A 16,540-nucleotide genomic window follows, 5' to 3' on the forward strand; every position below is an offset into this window, starting at 1 on the left:
ACAAACACTGTCCAGGCAGCTGGGGAGAAAGCAATCAATGGGTTAGGGTTTCTGCTCTCAAGTGGACGAGTGGGGAGACTGACAAGTAAATCAAGGATTCCAAGACTCAGTGAGAAGCTCCAAGTAGCGGTGCATGCCCAAAAGAAGGTCCGTAGTTCAGTTTGGGTGGGAAATGGTTAGGGAAAGTCTCCCAGAAGAGACAACATCTACTTGGGTTAGGTTCCCTTGAAGGAAAGTCTGAGAGGAGAAATCTTGGACAAGTGATTTACTGAAGGAGATCAGAAGAAACCTGTGAAGAAAGGAGGGAAGCCTGATAGATGTATGCATAGATGTGAAATCTGCCACGCAGGCTAGCCTTGGTCTGATCCCAAAGGTATATCTGGAGGGAGTGTAAATCACACCAGAGTTGCCCCTCCTGGGGTCAAAGAGGCCAGACTTCTGTGCTCCTTATTAGGCTGGAGCCTGCTCCCCGGGGGAGAGTGCCTAACATCCTACGTAACTGTGGGAGGAGCTCCTGCTGGCAGCCGGGGCATCTCTGGAGGAGGATGTAGCTTCGAGCAGCTGGGATGAGTGTACCTGCCAGCTAACAGGGATCTTGGTGGGGTGCAGGTGGTTTCTACTACAATATCTGAATGGACTCTCGAAAGAGAGGAGAGAAGTCAAAGTTAACTATAAAGAGTACATAGGAGGGGGATTGGTAGGCCATTTCAGGGCAAACTTACAGAGGGCAGAGAGAACACAATGAGTCTAGAAAGGACAAAGGTTTGGTTGATGTCTTAGCTCAGGCCGCTATAACAAAATAACCATAAACTGATGGGGCTTATAAACAACAGACATTTATTTCTCACGGTTCTGGAGGCTAGAAGTCACAGATCAGTCCAGTATGGTCAGGTCCTGGTGAGAGCCCTCTTCCGGGGTTGTAGACCACGGTTTCCTTGTTGTATCTGCGCATGGTGGAAAGAGGGCAAAAGAGCAATCTGGGGTCCCTTTTATAAGGACACTACTCCTAATTACATCTGAAGGCCCCACCTCCAAACACCATCGCACTGGGGGGTTAGAATTTCAACATGTGAACTGGGACTCGGGCACGAACATTCAATCCATTGCACTATTAATGGAACAGATAAAACACTGGATTTAAGAAGAAGGGGGTATGTATATCACCAGCGAATATCAGTGGGTGAGGACCCCTTCCCCATCTCAGGTATTTGATATCTACCCTTCTCCCACCTCAAAGGAGACTGGAGATGCAGTCCCTGGGGAAACTGAGCCAGAGGACGGAAGGGGTATACACAGAAGGATGACTAGTGGAAGTTATGTGACATTTGAGTGGCTGCAATTCACAAGGCTGTCTGTTTCTCCCCCAGTAGTAGGAGATATTCACCAACTCTTCTCAGGCAGCTCTTTGAAGAGGCATTTGATTTGTTCACCTGCAGTCAACACCTGAGAAGCCCAAATACAGTCATTCAGACTCTGCCATTGTTTACATAATCTGTCACTCTCATCGGAGGCAGCTCGCTGGTCCTGACTCCAAATCCATCATCTTCTAGCCAAGTTGGTTGCTCAGGACCTTGAGTTCTTTTTTTTTTTTTTTTTTTTTTTTAAGATTTTATTTATTTATTTGACAGAGATAGAGACAGCCAGCGAGAGAGGGAACACAAGCAGGGGGAGTGGGAGAGGAAGAAGCAGGCTCGCAGCGGAGGAGCCTAACGTGGCTCGATCCCATAACACCGGGATCACGCCCTGAGCCGAAGGCAGACGCTTAACCGCTGTGCCACCCAGGCACCCCAGGGACCTTGAGTTCTGCCTGGCATTCACAAATTGATAAATTGGTGTTTTGTTCTGTTTTTCTCCTTTTCTTTCTTTCTTTCTTTCTTTCTTTCTTTCTTTCTTTCTTTCTTTCTTTCTTTCTTCTTTCTTTTTATTTTTACTTATTTATTTGTCAGAGAGAGAGAGAGCACAAACAAGGGCAGCGGCAGGCAGAGGGAGAGAAGCAGGCTCCCGCTGAGCAAGGAGCCTCACGCGAGACTCGATCCCAGGACCCTGTGATCATGTCCTGAGCTGAAGACAGAGGTTTAATGGACTGAGCCACCCAGGCATCCCTCACCTTTCTTGAGAAGTTCTTTCTTTTTGTTTTTGTTTTGTTTTTTTAAAGATTTTATTTATTTATTCGACAGAGATAGAGACAGCCAGCAAGAGAGGGAACACAAGCAGGGGGAGTGGGAGAGGAAGAAGCAGGCTCATAGCGAAGGAGCCTGATGTGGGGTTCGATCCCATAACGCCGGGATCACGCCCTGAGCTGAAGGCAGATGCTTAACCGCTGTGCCACCCAGGCGCCCCAAGAAGTTCTTTCTTTTTGAAAAGATGGACACTGTTGTAATCTTTTCCCCCTCTGGGACCTCAGTCTTTCACATGTTCTAAAAAATAATAGCTAAGTGTTTTGCAATAACACTTGTCAACTCCTTAGGTCTCCTACTTTGCCAGTTTGAATATACCCACCTTCAAACAAACTCTCTTCCGTGGAATGTAGTCTGACACACACCTTTCCACCTGTGAGAGACAATACTTGTTGTGGTATGTGGGTATAGCTAAATCTTGTATAAACACATTAATGAAATTGTGTGAACCAAGACTCTACCCTGAACCCAACTCTTAAAGATGTCAAAAGATTAAAAAGGCTTTTGTTGAGATAGCGTGTTAGTGTGCACCCAAATGTGAATGGATAGTTGATAAATGCAAAACTACAAAATGGCAGTCAGCTCCACAGATGTCTTGTATGAGCAATCTATATCCTTCCTCACTTTTCTAATAACCAAAATAGTTGTTTTTAGATCCTCTGGAACTGCTCTGATTTTCACTTCCATCTCGTTGGTATTCCCATGTACTTTTCAGGCGTTTGCATTCACGCATTTGTTCCATAAACATATTTAAGAGCACCTGCTGTGTGAGCGGCCACAGTCACGTGCTGGAAATACAACAGTGGACAAGGCACTCAGGGTCCTGGCTCTCACAGAGTTTGCAATTAAGGAAGAAAAACAGACATTTAGCAAATCATTTAAAAAATATTTATATATCATAATTGGGACAGTTTTAAGAAATAAAAATGCAGCAGTGTTCTGATGCTCTCTTGCTGAATAGCAAACCATCCCAAAGCCTAGACTTAAAACCGTGACAATAGACTGCATCACGTGGATGAGCCCTCAGAGGGGAGAGCTCATCCCTGCTCTAGCTGCCATCGGCTGGGGTGGCTCAAGGGTTAGGCGCTGGAATCGTTGGAAGGAAAAGGCCCTCAGCTTACTGAATGCTGACGATGGCTATCTGCTGGGACCTCAGCGCAGCTGTCAGAGGAAACACAGACGGGTGGCCTCTCCATGTGGGCTGGGCTTTCCGGCAATATGGTGGCTGGGTTTCTAGGGTGTGTGTCCTGATAGAGGGCGGGATAGAAGTCCTATCATATCACGCCCCACTTATCCAGGCAGTTACAAAAGCTCACCGATTTTCAAGGAGAGGGCATGTAGACTTTTTTTTTTTTTTAAGATTTTATTTATTTGTCAGAGAGAGAGCACAGCAGGGGGAGTGGCAGGCTCAGGGAAAAGCAGGCTCCCCACTGAGCAAGGAGCCCGATGTGGGACTCGATCCGGCACCCTGGGATCATAATCTGAGCTGAAGATGGATGCTTAACCGACTGAGCTACCCAGGCATCCCGGATGTAGACTGCTTGGTGGTGAGAGTGTCAATGAGTCTGTAAACATGTTTTAGAACCACTACACCTAGAGTGACCATATAAGTCACTGTCCAAAGCAAGACATCTTGAGAGCGAAAGTGGGTGCTTTTCAAGCATGGATAAACTGGCCTTAGTAAAACAAGGCAGGTCACCTCTATTACCAGCTCTCTTAAATTCCTTTGCCTCTCTGACATTCACTGTGTCACTTTAAAACATACTCTTTACTCATTGAAATTTGTGTTTTAAAATTTATTTTTGATCATTTCTTTTTTCTAAATCACAATTATTACCGTGAGGTTGCTTGTTCACGATGACTCTGGAACTTGAGAGTTATGAATCCTGTCCCACTACATCTTTCCTGCTAATTGGGACAGCTTCTGGCACTGTGGATCTAAGTGCTTAGAATGCCTTTTCTCTCAGATGAGGGAAACCCAAGCAATGGAAGAATTTGCTTCAAGAAATGCTTTTTTAAAAACCTCATTTTTTGGCAAAGTGGTGAAAAAACACAGTGATGACTCATCAGCTGAAATCAAATCCTTCAGCCCAAAAAAGTGTTTTTATAAGAACTGGGTGGTTTTTTTTTTCTTTCCCCAAAGGCAGACTGCATAATATTTGGTGCTTCTCTTTTCTGAGTAATATATTCCATCCCAGTGGAAAGTGACAGTTTCAGACTTGAGCCAATAACGTTTTATTTTCAGAGCTGTGCGTGATGCCCCCGTATCCAGGGATCTGCTTTTGCCTTCATCCCTGAGAGGAATTCAGTCATGGATCATTCCACACCAACACAGTCCCCCTTTCCTCCCTTCCCTTGGCCAGTTATTAACCTGTTTTTCTAAAGACCCTGGAGCAGAATAAATGCCTCGAGAGAGCATTTGGAGACAGCACCCAGGTGTAAATAAGCATGGCAAGTGAAGTGTCCTTCAAGAGTGGACCACAGTCAACCACTGTCAACCCCTGTCTCACAATCCGGGTCTCCACACAGGAGCCTTTATTCACAAATACCCACCAGAAAACATTTTCTTTCTGTTGTTTCTTTCTCTTGACTCTGTAACTCTGTGCCATGACTGAAAGAAAGCGATGTGATTCTTTTCTGATCCAGGGAAGCAAACACCCCATTCTGTTCAATGTGTCTTCTCACATATCTCCTTGCTAGAAACCAAAAATGCAACACTGGTATCCATTTCTGTTCCAGACTGAAATACACAGGAAACTTTCATGAGTCCCGACCTATGGCCTGAGCTTCACGAATTAAGAGGGTATTTAAGAGAGCTATTGAGAGAGCATCAAGTCTAGGAAAGGTGAGCGGAAAGAGTTAAAAGAACCAGCAGGGGCGGGAACGGCAGCATCCAATAGCTGCTCAGATGGCAAGCGGGCCTGGACTTAGGGTGACCTATTGTCCTGGTTTTCCTGGACTGAGGGGGTTCCTGGGATGTGGGACTTTCCTTTTTTTTAATCCAGAAAGCCCTGGAAATGCGGGCACTGGATTTCTCTTCCTTAATCAGAAGCTTCCCCCACTGCTCCGCTGCCCAGAGCCCGGTTCTGCTCCGGAACCTCAGGAAGGGGCAACGATGATCCTGGGCCAGGGCCTGGAAGGGCAGAAAAGAGCCAGAGGCAGAGCTGGGCTTTTAGGCTTCTAGGGTCAGTGTGCTAAGGGGTGTTTTGGGTGAGAAAGTGGCAGTGGTGAAAGCGAACAATACTGTTAATGGCTCAAAAGCACCGTGGCAGAACGACACCCTGTAAGGAAAAGATCACGCAACTTTGTAAAATGTTACACACAATTGATGAACTATTGAACACTACATCTGAAACTAATGAAGAACTCTATGTTGGCTAATTGAATCTACCTTTAAAAAAAAAAATGAACACTTCCACCTGAGCTTTAAAGGTCCTTCCCAGGCAGCCTTCCAAGAATCCTTGGGAATTAGGGGCCATCTGGGCCTCTCGCAAGATCCCAGGGCTCCACTCCTGTTCCTCTCATGTGTCAGGGGCCTCCCTCTCCGTCCATCCCCAGTGGCAGGGCATTCATTATTGAAAGCTCCCTTTCCTGTGCTCACGGGCCCTGGGGACCCCACATGGCTTCAAGCTGGGAGAACGACCCGGCTGAACTGCCCTGCACTGAGATAACTGGAGGGCCGCTTCCTAGCGTCAGTCATACGGAATCTCGTCTCTGGTCACTTCTTTCTTCAAGAAAAACAATATCCAAAAGTCAGAAATAAAACAAAATAGATGCATGACCCTCACAGTCAAGCCTTACTCGGGGTCACTCGACTTTCTAGTAGAACGTAACTTTGTTGACTTACTATTTACTCTTGATCCAACATGGTAGAACTCTCCAAGATTAGCTGTTAATTTCTTGAAAGTCATTAAGATGCAGATGGTGTGTACCCATTAGTGGTACAAATGGCTTTTTTCCTGTAGAGATCAAAATGACTTCTGTTTGAGAGAAACTATAACTCTAAAGGTTAGAGTTTTATGGCCTTGAAGAAAAGAACTGGTGTTGTATCTAACTTATTGAACTTATTTCACATTAAAAAAAAAAAGATTTATTAATTTGAGAGAGTGTGCACGCATGTGTGCGTGCGTGTGCCCAAGTGGGGAGGGGGGCAGAGGGAGAGGGAGAGAGAGAGTCTCAGGCAGACTCCCCGATGAGCACAGAGCATGACATGGGGCTTGATTCTGGGACCCCGAGATCATGACCTGAGCCGAAACCAAGAGCGGGACGCTCAAGCGACTGAGTCACCCAGGCGCCCTACTCAGTCACATTTTTTCTTTTACCACCGTATGTGAGTCATCTTACACACCTTGTACACCTGGTTCTCTTACTAATGAGGTAAAATAAAGCTTTGGCATGTACTCATAATGTATTTGTATGAGAATTATGCTTTTTTATCATTTTAAAAATTATGCTTTGGGCAGTTCCCCCACTGCACCTCCATTTTTGGTTCCCTTTGGATCCACAGCAATGCAGTTTTCAGTCATGAGTCCTCTTCATCCTTCTGTTCTTCCATCACTGATGACACCTGGGCCTCGCTCAGGGTTGTGGTAAGTGGCATCTTTGGGTAAAAAAATTTTTTTAAAGAATCACTCAGTTGCAGAGTTACAGATAATAGCAAAATCTGGACTTTACTACGATGTCCAGCAACGGAAATAGGAAAGTATGGTGCATCAACATTAAATGCTATGCAGCTGTTACGTATAAGCATTGTCAAGACCATTGCAGCAACACGGAAAATGCTGTGGAGAGCATGTGCGAAGACAGTATACGCAATATAAACTGGAAGTTAAGACAAATGTGACAATATCTGTCAGGAAGTGCTATTAGGAAGATTTCTCATTTTTTCCCCAAATTTTATTTAAGATGGTTTTTGTCCTTTCAATGAAAAAAAAAACATAAAAAAGAAAATTTAAAACCCAAGCAAGCAGAACATTAGTATTATGTGATATTGATGTCATTACCACCAACATGGTCATGAAACTATGGTTCGGAGATTTCATTGAATAACTCTCCAGAAACCTCCCCAAACTTGCCCATTCTATCACTCCTTCACCTCTGAATGCTTAGGAGCTCCAGGGTCACTTTCAACTCAATCATGCCATGTGACCAGAGCAAGGAAAGGCAACGCCCTAAGAAGTAGACAGAGCTTGGTAAGGTAGGACTTGAAGAGATAAGCTTCCAAAGGTTTATGAAAACACACACAGGACCTCAACCATCAGCCTCCTGGACAGGGACGTTAGCAGCTCTGCCCACCGACTCTTGGGTTGCCTTAGGGGGCTGTCATGTTCCAGCCCCATCTCTACCTTTAGGGCATTGTTCTTGATGCCCCAAACTCTACCAAACTCACCCAAATCCACCCTGGGGGCAGAGCTGTTGAATATGCACCCTCTAGACCCCAAATTGTGACACAGGACCAGTATCTCCTTTGCTCACCACTTGGAACATCTATGCCTGGCCACAGAGAGCCCTTCCTGACCGTGGATGTGCTATCTAGCTGTCCTTCTGAGGACAGGCCTTTCCCTCCCCGCCCTCTTGGAGAAAACCACAAAAACAAAACAGGAGCCAGCTATGTTCCAAGGGCAATGTTTTCACCCTGCTCCCATTTCATTAAACTTTTTGGCCCAGGCCACGGGGCCTCCCAGAGGTACCCATGCAACAGGCCCAACTACCTGCCAGCTCCGATCTCATTTGAAGTTGCTTTTGGTTCTCTGGCAGCTGATGTTTTTAAGCTGGCTCATCTTCTAAGCGCACGTATTTACAAACAGACTTTAGTGAAGTTCCTTTCAAAACTCCCTCCTCCTGAGTCCTTGCCTCCGTCTGTATTCATTGAGTCAGAGTCATATTTTGTTTGATATGTTGGTGTAGTCTTAGCTTTCAAGCACAGACCCCCAAGCATAAGCTTCTGATGGGCAGGGACATATTTTACACTTCTTTATAGCCTAGGAGCTCTCATAATGACCTACACAGAATAAACATCTCAGACACCTGGGTGGTTCAGTTGATTAAACGTTCCACTCTTACTTCTGTTCAGGTCATGATCTCAGGGTTCTGGGATTGAGCCCCATGTCAGTCTCCACGCTCAGTGTGAAGTCTGCTTGAGGATTCTCTCCCTCTCCCTCTGCACCTCCTCCCACTCTCTCTCTCTCTCTCTGTGTCTCTAAAATAAATAAAAAGATCTTAAAAAAAAACACGTCTCTTGGCAAACTGGAAACAACTCAAATGTTCATCAATAGGAGAATGGATAAACAAATTATGACTTATTTGTACAACAAAATCCCTTTCAATATTCCCAAACACACATGCAACAACCTGGATCAAAAGCATTACACCGAGCAAAAGACGCGCACCCCAAAGAGCATATACTGTATGAGTCCGTGCGTATGAAGCTCTGGAGCCAGCAATGCTAATCTGTGATAGAGGCCTAGTGTGGACTGAATGTTTGCGTGCCCCCAATTCCTGTGTTGAAGCCTTAATTCCCAGTGTGACTGTATTTGGAGATGGGACCTCTAGGAAAGAAATTAAGGTTAGATGAGGCCATAATGGAGAGGCCCTGATCCAATAAGATTTGTGTCTTTCTAAGAAGGGAGACCAGAAGGCTCATATGCATACAAAGAAGAGGTCATGTGAGGACACAGTGGGAAGGTGGCCATTACAAACCAGGAAGAGGGCTCTCAACAGGAACTGAATTGGCCAGAACCTTGATCTTGGACCTCTAGGCTCCAGACCATGAGAAAATAAATTTTTGTTGTCTAAGCCACCTAGTCTATGATATTTTATATGGCAACTCTAAGACGAGATGGAAACAGTGGTTGCCTCTGGGGAAGTTGGCATTGACTGGAAAAGGATACAAGAGAACTTTCTAGGGTGAAGGAAATGTTCTATATCTTGATAGGGTGGTGGTTGCATGGATATTTACAAATGTATATGCAAAAAAGTATTGAGCTGTTCACTTAAGATATGTGTATTTTATTACATGTAAATTATACCTCAATAAAGAAATGAAAAAAAAAGTCTGTTGGTAAGAATGGTTATCTCTTCGCTGTAACTAACACCCTCTGACTGATCAACTTGGGATGAAGGTTTATCAAACACCCACTATGGGCAGATTCTTGCAGGAACCACAGATAAAGCGACCGGGCGGGGGGGGGGGGNGGGGGGGGGTGGGGGTGGGGAAGCAAGCCTGGTCCCTAGATCTCCGAGAGCCCTTTTCAACTCCAAAAGCACTAGCTGGAAGTCCTCAAGTCACAGCCCCTGAGGCAAGTTGTACCAAATGCTACCAGCTCATTAAGAGGCTTTTTGAGACTCTGAAAGTCACCTTAACTCCTTCATGCTTCTACGGAGGCAGCTGTTGCTTGGTCCCTTTAAGAACTGGGCTGACCCCAGATCTGCCCATCTGCAGGCAAATACCATAGGAAAAACAAAAGGGAAATGGAAAAGCTGGTGCAGAAAGTCTTGAGGAGATATTAAACTGTGAGACTCAGACCTTAAACACTCTCTTTACTTAAACAAAAGAATCTGCAAACTATTTCCGCGCACGTGTCGGCAGTTGACTTTTCTGGAGTGTACAGTCCTGGTGGAGTTGTTAGAAACTTGGGGCAAAAACGAGAAATTCTTCCCCATGTTGTTTCCGCTTCTTTCCTTCAAGAACTTTGACAATGCCAATGAGACGCAGTCAGACAGCACTGAAGAAACATGGTAAACCGGGGGCAAGATCTACGTGTGTCTTCCCAGGGAGAATGTGCCATTTCCTTTCCAGGCTCTTTGCAATTAAAAAAACAAAAGTTGTTCTGGAAAATGTGTGCCACCTATCTTCCCTTCTGTGTCCTTAAGAGACACTGCTAATTGATCACAGCTCTGTTAATCACTGAGCCCTGTTCTGGAAGTAGTGACATGCTCAAGCCAACTGGTGCTGGCTAAACAGAGCTAGTTGTTAAATTTCAGGAATCTTGCTAGCTGGTTGTTGAACATACTCATTATTAAAAATTAAATTATGTAAATTTATACTTGAGTGAAGTATATTAAAAGAAAAGATAATGGATACTCAAAAATCCATCACTTCCTAATTATTTTACTACATTTTATTATTATTCTCTCTGCACCTGAGGTTATTTACATATATGGTATCTGCAAGCACTTTATAATGATGTGCTGTAAAACAGTCTCGGGAGTTGGCCAGGCTTGTGAATTCCTGAGATAAAATCTCTCCATTTTATTGTCAGGTTTTTTTCATAATGGCACCCCTGGCAAAGGCAGCAGAAGGCAATTTGTTGGGGTAGAATGAAGCCTTTGGGCTACATAATTTGCAAGACCCAGCATAAAATGAAAATGTAGGTTGCTTTCTTCAAAATTTATTAAAGATTTCAAAATGGTGACAGTAGATCGTTAAACCAAACATGGGCTCTTCTGATCATGGGCCTTTTGTGAATGCCCATGAAACCAACCCTGGTAACAGGTCACCATTTTCCTGTGGAGAACCTGCATTATCTGAGTGTTTGTAACCCAGGGGCTGCCCACCTGATTTTCAAGGACAAAGTTTCCAGGCAAAATGCAGTGAGTCTTGAAAGCCTGTGCCCTGACTCTGGAGGAGAGCCATGATCCTACAGGGTCCAACAGAACAGATCTCAAAGTTTAAGGAAGTTCCACTTCCTCAAGACCCCAAGGTTTCCAGAGCCCTGGGCCCCTGTTGGAATCCCTGGAGATGACACAGAGATGTCCCAGGGAGATAGGGACAGAGGTGAAGGCAGAGAACTCTGCCGTTGGCAAACCCCTCTAGAAAGGAAGCCACAGTTGACCAGATAAACATCCACAGAGAGCCACAACCCTGCTCTGCTTCAGAACAAGTCACAAGTGTCTCAGGCCTGACTCTTCCTCATTGGCCAAGTCACCTCTTTCTACTCTTTGATCCTGTCCTGAGAAGAAGCCAAACCGACAGAATGACCAACTCATCCCAATTTACTGGGATTTCCCAGTTCGAACGGCAAAAGCCCCATGGTCTGGTTACCCTACGAGATGATTGGTCACTCTACAAACTAAAGTCACAGGAGGAGGCCCCATTCTGAAAGGGCTTAAGTCCTTTCTGTGGGCAGGCACCTTCCAAGACTAACTGGCTAAGTTCCAACAATTTGATGCAACAGGCCAACTCCTTTACCAACAGGCCAACTCCAGGTACATTTTCCCTCATCGTTCACCAGGCTCTTCCATCACTTCCATCAGATACAGCAAGGGCATCTTATTAACTATGACTATGACTGGTGATTGGTAGTAGCTACCCTGGGTTTTTCCCACCTGAAACAACCCCATCCTTGCCCTGGCAATGGTCCTCATCTCTGGTTATACACGAGGATCCCTGGGGGACTGGGTTTCAATGTTGTTCAAAGCTCTCAGTCATTCTGATGTGCAGCCAGGGTTGAGATCCACTGCCTTAGAACCTAGAACACTGGGCACTTGAATGTCCTTATGTCCAAAAAACAGTTTTCTAAGGAAAATCTTGCTTCTATCCAGTCTCCAGTCTATCCAGTCTTGCTTCTATCCATGCTTGCCCACCTCCACACAGGCATAAGTCCTGGTGTGAATAATTTTTTTTTCAAACCGAAAAGAATATAACCCTTATATTAATTTTCTTGATTGTCAAAGAATTTGGCATTTATTTTAACTGACCAGCATAGAAATTTTTTCTCTAGGTACTTGCCATTTAAAGATTAAAACCCTAAAAACAATAAAATAAAGATTAAAAGCCTGGACCCCAGGTTTCATGGACAATGACCAAGAGAATCTATTGATTATCCAGTCAGAGCATTCTTACTCTCTGAATACTGTGACCTTGAGGACTGATCGTATTTCCTTCTTTACACTGGCTGCTAGGAAGATCAGAGTGGCTCACTTTCAGCAATTGCATAGACTGCACGGTCTATGCTTCATGTGCTAACTTTACTTCTGGTTTCATCTTACTCCCTAAGCTGACTTTTCCTTTGCCCCAGAGCCCATAGCTATTTATTCTGTCCTATTAAGTTGAATGTACACACAAGCTGCTACAAATCCTTTCAGAAGAAAGGTCTAAAATATAAATAAATAAAATGCAGATGGTAATTGCTATTTTTAGGAAGAGGCAGAGCATAAAAAATATTGGACAGACTCTACAAAGCAGTTCATGCTGACTCTCATGATGCAAGGCTTCCAATTTTCAGTCCAAAGCTACCTTCTCAAGATGCATGCTTCCCCCCACGACTCATACAGAAAAAGTACTAAGCCCGAATGCCCAACCCAAGAAATGCCTTTTGGCCTTTCTCTGACATTGTCTTCTGGTCTCAAGAGTCCCAGTAAGGAGCAGATTATTGCTTTCAACAGCACACTTCTCTTCCCAGATCAAGGACACAATTATCTTGATTGGTTTATAAGCTCAAGTTTGCACTTTGTGAGTGATTTCACTGCTGGATTGGAGGGCTACCACAGTCAGTTCTCTTAAGTAATTTATTTGATTTATTTACAGAGCTGTGGGGTGGGGGGGAGTCTATTGAAATTCATATGCAAATATAATTTAAAATGTAAATCAATATTTTGAGCCAAGAGCACGGGCATTTTTAATGGGAATGCAAGGTAGTCTTGTGCCTGAAGTTATGGTTCTTTGTGGCTGATGACTTGGTTCTCTGTGGGGTTATATTTGCAGATGCTAGGAATTTTCTGAACTCTTGTTCAGAAAACAGGGAGGCTATGTGGAATGTTTAAGATTTATTCACTTTCCTCCAGCTGCATGAGTAGTCAGAGGTTCTGAAAAATGGCTCACATAAAATCTCCATTTTATAATGCACATCCAGTTCCCATCATAGAACATTAGTGCGAAAGTTCTCTGGGGAACATCATATCCAGCCTTTTCCTTCTGTGAATATATAGAAATATTTCCAGTATTACACATAGAATGAGTTGCAGAATTTGGACTGGGATCCAATGTTCACCACACCTGTGACCAACCCAGAAACAGGTGCATAAACTTCAGTTCTACCTCTAAAACAATCTCTCAGAAATTTCCTACAGACTTACCTCCAACTTACTCAGTACATCCAAGGTGAATTCATGACAATGTACTTCTTTCAAGATTTGCAGAATTGCCTGGCGGCGTGGGGGGGGGTTGCCCCAAACTGTCTGGATATATAACCTTCTGAACACAAGGCTTACGGGAAGGTTCCAACAGGCCATAAGAGTTCTCTGTTCTGGAACCCAGCCCTGTCTCCTCTTAAGTCAGGGAAGGCCTATATTTCTGCCTGTCCCACTCTTGCTTCTTAGCAAACCTCTGTTGTCAAGAGACATCTCCACCCTATACAATTTCTCTCAGGGATCATCTCATGTTTATTAAGAGATCACACAAGGTTCTCAAAAGCCTCCTTTAGAGACAGTCCCACTCTTGCAAATTGGGACTCCCTACAAAGAGAATCCAAGGAGTAAATCCCAGTCCCCATCTTGGGGACCATCATCCTCATTGTCTCCCTATACCACAATGTCCTACAGCATCTTTCCCTCCCCATTCCAGGTGTTGCAGAGAGTAGGGAGAGTTGGAGGCCAAACTGGCAGCATCTGGATCATGTCACAACTTTGCAGGTCAGACTATATGTATTTGCTAGACTTTCCCTGAAGGCTAAGACTAGGCTGCTCATCAATTCATCTCTTCCCCATCCACTTGGGTTTTACACTGTAAATGTTCACAGATTAGCTATTTCCAATGTCTTCCCATCTCAAATGGTGGATAAAAGTGGAAGAGCTCAGCTATGAGCCTGCTTCTTCCTCTCCCACTCCCCCTGCTTGTGTTCCCTCTCTCGCTGGCTGTCTCTATCTCTGTCGAATAAATAAATAAAATCTTTAAAAAAAAAAAAAGTGGAAGAGCTCAGGGTCAGCCAAGCTGCTGAGAAGTCACAAGCCTTAGACATGTGACCCATTGTCTGGATGTTCAAGATTATAGTAATGCTGGCTAGAGTTTATTTCACACATCTACCCTGCTGTCTCCAGCTCTGACCCAGCCTACGGAAGGGAGGCAGAAGCTTTCAAACATGATGATAAACAATGAGGTCACAGGACACAACAGCCAAGCCCTCTTGGACTCAGCCAAAAAAAAAAAAAAAAGTCCTTATTGGCTACAGAAGCCCTACGGGTCACTAGGAGTCAAAGAATCATGAGAAGACAAATGCCAGAACAGTGACAAGGAGTCATGGATAACTGCACTAGCCATGGCAAATGGTGGACCTCGGACATCAAATAAAACTTGAGGCAGGTGAGAGAGATGACCTCACTAGACAGACACAGAGGTGCCTGGCCACACACGTGTCAGGGCAGACTTGTCGGCATCTCCTGTCCCTCCCAGAATGCCTTAGATTGCACAGGAGATAAAGATACATTTTCCTGGACTCATACCCAACAGGTGGAGTTCTGCACGTCTTCCATCAGAGGTTGCAAACTGGCAGTCTGTGGGCTGAAGTTGGCCTGCCAACATGTTTTCTTTGGCCTTAACGGTGTATTTTAAAATTCTTGAATCCATTGCCAACTTTCACAAATTGGGGATTTCACGTTTTTAAAAATATGAATCTCCTACTTTTCTTGAAAAATCAGATGATTTGGCAAGGATAGGCCTTTTTCCTGCATGGCAAAAATTGGCCATACTGAGTGACAGCTGTTCTTGTCCAACAGGGGTAGGAATTTGCCAGCTTCTGCAGTCCCACCTCACTTATTTCTCTTGCTTTTGTTATCTGTCTGGCTTCTGGAGCCACCTAAGTTTACCTCCCTGGTCCTCCTGTCTGTCGCAGATCCTTCTCTCCCACTGTAGTAGAAACCCAGGCTGGACTTCAATTGCCAGTGTCCTTACCTCTTTGCCTGAGGACTTTCTTCAGCAGCCAGTCCTTCTGTCTGCTCCCCAGCAGGTCATCAATTGCCCTTTCCCAGCAGTCTCCAAACGATTGGAGCTGGTGCATAAATACCCCAGCTTCCTCCCCCCATTTGGGATCACTCTGAGGCACACGTTGTACCCTGGCTCCCAGAAGTCCCCAAAGATATTAAGCTCTAGTTACCCACCATGGTAACTGCCTGGATGACATGCCCTTTAAAGGCTGTCTTGCCTTCCTTATCCTCTTCTCTCCCCACTAGTAGTTTTTCTTTTCTTCTCTTTTCTTTTTTGCCACCTGAATAAATTAAGTGTACAGTTTCTTACACAATAACAAGAACTTGGAGTTGCTATGTTTTGTGCAGTTGTCATCAATACAGAATTAGCCAATAGTGAACCATTGCTTCTGGGGGTGGGGTTTCTAGGCTTCTGGTCACAATGCTTTCATCAACCAATCAATACATAACCTTGTTTTTTGTGTTTATGTTCAAAGATATATTATTCAATATATACTGTTGATTCATAAACATTGAACTCATAGCTAACAACACATTAACTCTTGCCTGAATGGAGCTTACCTAACACACACATTTTCTCCATAGACCACATCACAGCCTTCTTGGGCTTAGGAATTCTAGCCAGTACGTCAGTACTAGGCTTGGGGGCACCAATGAAAAGAACAAAAATGGGGGAAATGTAGCACTAAATAGACTATGAAAAGTGTACCTGTTTACAATATAAGAGCTGAAACAAGAAGGCAGAGCATTACCTTGTTTGGCCTCATCTGGGAATGGGCACATCAGGTAACTCAAACTTTTTGCCACTCTGTGCGTGTTCACAAATGAATGTGAAAGTGCCATGAATGTTGATTTTGAGGTTACAAATATTACAGTAAGGAGGCAAATTCACAAATACAGAATCCATGAATAATAAATATCAACTATACCCCAGAGTCTGCTCCCAGGGGACCCCAAATAAAGACAGCACCATAGAAATGCTTTCTTCCTCAAATAATTCAGGAGCAACTAAAAACACTGGGAAGCAACATAAAACAATGGTTTTCAGGCATTGGCCATCGGGTAGCACAGGATCCCCAAGAGAAGGGAACAAATGAAGTAAGTCCTATGATTTCCCCAGAGTATTGCCCAGAGACCGTTTCCAGCTGTACTGCAGGAACGAGGAACCCAGATGGAGCCCGGGGGTCACCTTAAGTTGAAGAGATGGAGCTGGGGGACCAAGGAGGTCGAGGTGGTTAGAGTTGGCAAAGCAGAGTACTGGAGACTGGAGAGCTGTGCTCAGAAGGTGCTCCAGAGATTTGCAAGGATCTGAGAGCCCTCATATGAGCTCTGATCAGAACATGTGGTGTGAGGAAACACCAAGGCCACCGAAAGGAACAGAGGGAAGAATCCTCAGAGCTTACACGGGGTTGGGAATAGTGTTTCCACCAACTAGAGTGGAAAAC

General features: G+C 44.5%; 1 long non-coding RNA gene across 2 annotated transcripts; it reads right to left on the minus strand.

The window, feature by feature from the left end:
• Positions 1 to 820: 820 nt before the first annotated feature.
• Positions 821 to 15,263, minus strand: LOC105235904. 2 transcript variants are annotated; one of them, XR_002141941.1, is made up of 6 exons: positions 15,064 to 15,263; positions 6,655 to 6,777; positions 6,025 to 6,136; positions 4,731 to 4,873; positions 2,500 to 2,550; positions 821 to 944 (listed from the first exon to the last, which is right to left on the minus strand). It is a non-coding gene; the product is annotated as an uncharacterized LOC105235904 (long non-coding RNA). The 2 variants fall into 2 exon arrangements; XR_002141940.1 differs by lacking the exon at positions 6,025 to 6,136.
• Between the last annotated feature and the right edge of the window lie 1,277 nt (positions 15,264 to 16,540).

This window comes from Ailuropoda melanoleuca, chromosome 6 (genome assembly GCF_002007445.2).
Source record: "Ailuropoda melanoleuca isolate Jingjing chromosome 6, ASM200744v2, whole genome shotgun sequence".
Lineage (NCBI taxonomy): Eukaryota > Metazoa > Chordata > Mammalia > Carnivora > Ursidae > Ailuropoda > Ailuropoda melanoleuca.